This window comes from Etheostoma spectabile, chromosome 6 (assembly GCF_008692095.1).
Source record: "Etheostoma spectabile isolate EspeVRDwgs_2016 chromosome 6, UIUC_Espe_1.0, whole genome shotgun sequence".
NCBI lineage: Eukaryota > Metazoa > Chordata > Actinopteri > Perciformes > Percidae > Etheostoma > Etheostoma spectabile.
The window spans coordinates 16,725,860-16,732,011 of NC_045738.1; positions in this window are offsets into that span (position 1 = coordinate 16,725,860).

Here is a 6,152-nt window from a genome sequence, read left to right on the forward strand (position 1 = left end):
TTATCATAAACTGTATGTTTGCTGAGCCAGAGAACACCAAAGTTAAATTGAACGCAGCAACCACAATTGAGCTGGGCGAGGTTTAACAAATGGGTCACTTGAGTGATCTTGTGTTCAAGCAAAAAAAGGGTCTCTATCAAATGTTGTTGAGAAGAGAAAAAAGAGACGGAGGAGGAAGACAAATTGAGAGAGAACAAGATACCAAAGATAAGAGGGACAGTAGCAAATGAGATAGAGATAGATGGAAGAGGACACAGAAAAATAGAGAAGAGATGTTGTCGTTTATTAGCTCCTGAGCTAACTGCTGCCACCAGCTCCCAACACAGCTCCTCAGATTTCTGCTCATCTGCATGAGCCTCTCAGAGGCCTCTGGTGTCCACCGGCTGGCTACTAATGAGGGGCTGAGATGTGCCGATCCAATTACACACACACACACACACACACACACACACACACCCCAACACACACGTCTACCCAACTGCAGCCCATTGATTCTGGGTTTACCCCTGTGATCTACACACACACACACACACACCACACACACACACACACACACACACACACACACACACACACACACACACACACCACACACACACACATACACACGCACACATACACACACACCACACACACACACACACACACAGCTGTTTTTGATGATCCAGCCACAGATGCAAATGGAAAATTAGATGGGAAGTTGTGTGATGTAAAAAAAAAAAAAAAAAAAAAAGGATGAAGTAGTGAAGAATTTGAGATGGCTACACCCAACACTGTTGTTTTGCTTGGTGGTATATCGATCAGGGAGGAGAGGGTTGTGTCTGACCAGGGGTTTGAGGCTGCAATGTCTAGATCTGTAGATAAAGACACTGTAGCATGTACCGGCCTACACAGAGACTCTGTATCTTGTTCCATCAGTTTGTACTGAACGCCACCTCATCTGATAAGAGACAAAGGACATGTGCTCCTTGGATAAACCTGTGGCACTAACACGACCACTGCTAGGTCTCTGTTTTCGGTTTTCTCAGGGCACCCACTCATGCTGAACTCTCACTGCGAGTGTCTGACGGTTGATCGTTCGCTCGACTGATTTTTAGAGATGCAACAAGCTCAATCTAAACAAATGGATCTATGTCATGTAACTCAAGAGAAAAGTGTTGAATACATGCAATGAAATCAAAGCAAAATGAAAGGTTTCACGGTTGCCAACGTTTCTTGGTAAACAAGCGTGTTGAGAATCCTCACATCATTGCCAGTTCTCTCAGTTCCTAAGCTCTTATTGAGATAAATGGACCCCAGGTGGCTCATTAATTGCATGAAGATGCAATAAATAAATTTTTTAGTTTTTGTAAACAAAAGTTCTGCTGGTTTTAAAGTGGTTTCTTTTGCTTAAAATCCCTGCCAGGAACCATGGGTAAGGTTGCAGTGTCCTCGCATTTATTAGGCCTACTATAATCATATTAATCTTGCAATGAGATGTACTCTTGATCTAACCAAGGGTTCCACCAGAGAGGACAAGCTTTAAACTAGGGAAATGAGAAAGGATTTATATAAAGTTGGGTGACTCACAGGAGGTAGTATTAACAACTTAACTCCCGAAAAATATCTCCAGGTTTGGGTTTTTTCTAACTAACTTTTCCTTAGTTTTAGGTCCTCTATGGTTTGTTATTCCCTGTTCCGTTCGTCTTCTCAGAAGATCATATCTCTAAGCCAAACACACACAAATTTCTTAGCTGAAAACACTGACGTTGAGTCAGCCGATTCAAACAGACGCAGTGTTTTTTGCTTCATTCATCACGACCCAAATTGGCTAGTAACTTTACAATGTTACCAACCAAATGATATCCTTATCCACTTTTGGCCCATTGATGCGTGTCAATTTAAAGCCCTGCTCATAGTCCCAGGTATGGTTTCTATTCCAAAAACACTGTAGCATTGACATTTGTCATTTTTTCAAACCGCAGCAGCTAAAGTGGCCCAATCATTACAGGATTGTAGATGTAAAAAAATGTCTAAACCTAGTTTTGAAAGTAATTTATTCAAAATTTCCTGAAAAGAAATTTTACATTTGATCACCTACAATTCCATAACAACTGGAGAATAATCCACCTGCTAATGAAGCCCCAGAACAGCTGGGAAATGGGCCTTAAAATGAGATTAGGAAATACGTTTGAAAGTTGTAAACTACAATCTGTGATCGATCACCCACTTGACAGAACTATTTATTTCAAAATCTATTTGTAGCATCACTGGTAGTAATTCTACATAAATGTGGAATTGTATTGTAGCCGTCTCACAGTAGAGGTGAAACAAATTTGAAAAACAGCTCAGGAACTCAAAATCGCAATGAAACAGAGGAGAAGAACAAACGTCCAGGCTGAGAGAAACCAGAGAGAGATATTTCCACTGAATCCGGTTCCTAACAGGAACATAGAAAACATTTGAATGCCAACAATAACTCAAGGTGATCAACTATTGACAAACCCTTCGCCCTAGGATGATGATTATTCTCCCCCACCTTTAACTAGCCAACGGTGTCAGGTCACGCAGAAAGAGGAAGTGACTACGCTGGGCATGGGAAAAGGAATAGAGAAAACCTTTTCACACAGTTGTTGATATTCATGGTTGATGTGTGAGATAAAACAATGAAAGACCAACACATGGAACAAAAGCTATCACATCAGTGTTCTGCACACATGAGCCAATGTACAGCAAGTAAACGGCAGCCAGAAGCAACACGGCCTACATACACACATGGCAGCTAGGTGCATTTACCGCTTATAGTGTGAAAGCCTTTCGTTGTTTTTGGACCAAAAGAGCTTTTACTCGCCCGCTCAGTCTATTGCTTTTCTCTCTCCCGCTCTCTCTCTCAATTCAATTCAATTTTTCAATTCAAGGGGCTTTATTGGCATGAACGTTTCAGTAACACTGTTGCCAAAGCATCATACAAAAACACAATAAACAGTTATCTGTATATTAACACAATATTAGGATGGGTTGACATCATTTTATAAATCTATTTGTGGCAAATCTAAAAAAGTAATGAAGCAATATAAAACAAAAAGTGTATTCCAATAAATCAATAAAGACAGTTAAATTTAACATTAGATGTAAATATGTACAGGTATTTAAAACTGGGATCTGTGTGTGTGTGTGTGTGTGTGTGTGTGTGTATGTGTGTTACATTCAGTGTCCCCTCAAGTTGTGGCATCTCTCTCTCTCTCGGCATAAAATTTAATTGATTGTCTGACAGAAGTGCAGCCTCTCTCAGACGCTTACTCCTTCGTTCCAGCTGTGCTGTCAATATCTTCCATACAAACTAAACAGGAATGGACACGTTGATTTTGACATCCTTCAAAGTCTTTTCAAGATTTATGAAAACGGAGGAAAGGGAATTTGTTGAATTTCCTTTTATACTCATAAAAACAATCTTTTATTCTTTAATAATAAGAGTGGAATGTTATTGTGAATAGCTTACCCAAAACGCTTTTGTCTTTTGCAGGTGATTCTTTGCCAAACTAATTACATGCATATTCATTTTCCTTTAGACTACCTTTTACAATATGGCAAAGTTAAGGAAAAGTGGCCACAATGATACATTTGTTTACATGCTTATGCCATATGCCGCTGCGTCGAGGCATAAACCTCGATAGTACATATGCGCCCGCTCTACCACTGATTCAACCTGGCAACGCAAAAACAGGTTAAAAAAAGACTTTGGTGTATAAACAAGAGTACAGCAACACTAGCTGTACCTACTAAGTGCTAGCATGCTGAGGTTTAACAGTTCATATTTACTGCTTAGTAGAGTGTCAGTATGCTAAGATTTGCCAATTTGCACTAAAGAAAGTACAGCTTAGTTATCTTTGCAGGTATTTTGTCATGAACCGAAGCATTGGACGTATGAAATTTTGAACTGAAGGCGGTGAACATGAGTTACCAGTCCAGTAGTTATTGAGATATATCACTTAAAGTGCTCATATTAAGCTTTTTGGCTTTTTCCCTTTTTTATTGTGTTTAATATATATATAGTATATACAGTATATATCTTTTTGTGCATGTTGTAGGTTTACAAAGTGAAGAAGCCCAAAGTCTACCCCAAAGGGACTTGCCATCTCCAACAGAAAACACTGTTTTCCTTTACTTCCGTGATAAATGTGCGTCACATACGTTACAATGCTCGCCTAGCTGCTGGCGTGGCACGCCCTCATACTCTGCTTCTGACTGGCTGGTAGTCCTTACCTAGCTACTGCGCATATGCATCTCCCAACAAAGATGGAACAGAAGTGAGATGCCTCACTCAGCAGATAAAACAGAGCGCTCAACACACAGGGTCAAAAGAGGAGCAGCAGCAATGTGCAGTACAACAAAAAAACATGTAAACCATGTAAGCCCATTCTGGTACAACCTCTAAATACAATTATGAACCTGAAAATGATCATATACCGTGCCCATATTAATGATGAGGGACAGAAGGAACATGTCACCCTGTTCAACAGTGTGGCTTATTGATGTGTTTTAATAGTTTTTGGACGACAATGGAGCGCTGTGGCACGGAGGAATAAGACACAACAGGCTTTCTTTTCATGGGAGTTGTTGCCTTATCCATTGATCAGTGTATGGATTGTTTCCATGTACTGTGTACATGCTTGTTTGTGTGCATGAGAGAGATACAGAGAGGATGTTAGGGACACATGTTGGAGATATGGCTGGTAACATGGTCAAGTCTGTAACACAGGATCCATCAGTGACTGACTGTTCCGTGTGCTGGGAGCTCTAACCAGTGTATTTGTCTTTGACGTGACAGCGGGAGGTTGACTCAAAAGCCAAGTGTCGCAATTAACCCCTTCTATGACCATCAATCACCATAATGCATACAAACAGTAATCTAATTAAATAGCCAGAGAGAAATGAGGCCATTATTATCTGTCAAATGCCCGCTGTATACTACCAAATGATGTGAGGTTGAAAATTGTCATATGGCTCGTAGGAAATCAGATTGTAAATTAATTGTGCATATTGAAGTAAGGGGAAGGACATACAGAAATGACAATCCCGTATAGGCTGCATCATGCATAAACAACAACTAATACATAAAAGTTTGGAAAATGATCCGCCATAGTGTGAAGATTTTAGTTCAGTGTTTTTGTATTCATCATCATGAATCAAGAATCATCTGGTGGATATCGTACTGAATAAATGAAACACTTCACATCATTTCTCCTATTCATCTATTGTTTCAAGCAGGCATGTTTCAATTGTCTTCTAGTTGTCAACTTCGTAATGTTAACAAGGACCTCTGGAGGAAACTGATGATGTGTGTGGTCGGTACATACAAATGACTTGATTGGTTATTGTTTTATCAGGACTTATCGTTGGGAGTTTCTTCTAGAAAATGAATATAAATTGATTTGAGTAAGTAAACATTTTATCTTAAACCTCGGATGCGGATGGAAGGCAGGCAACGTTACTGTAGAGAAAAAAGGAGGAAAATAAAAAATGGTGAATGGCAATTAAAGGGGAACTATGTAGTTTTTTTATCTTATTTTACCATACCTGGACAGTTTTGGAGTCATTGGAATGGTTCTACTTTTTTCGAAGTGAATGGGCGTCGTCTCACTCCCCCATGGAGCAAGTCATTGGACTCAGCGTCGGGAAGTATTGCGTGATACCAGGTCTCGCGATGTAACAAATTGCTTCACGGCACTGCACACATGCGCCTATTAAGGAACCGGCTAACAAGGTAGCGAAGGAGCTTTTTCTGAGTTTTTCACACTATCGTCATGGCTGAGTCGGCAAAAAAGAAACAGAAACCTAGGAAAGCATTGTCGGAGGAACAGAGAAAGAGGAAACTGCAGATTGACCGTGCAAGAAATTAGACACAAGTATACATAGGAGCTGCAAAATATCTATTCCGAAGCGTCTCTATAGAAAAACCTGTGAGCAAAAAGCAAGAAAACAGCAAAGAAATGGCCAAAACTGCATAGCGCCCCTTTAAAGCGCTTTACAACACAAGCCAGCATTCACCCATTCACCAATTACATTCATACACTGATATCAGAGGCTATGCAAGGGGCCACCTACTTATCAGGAGTAATAAACACTCAAACTCATAAAGCAATTTGTGTATATATGTAGAGAGAGAGAGAGAG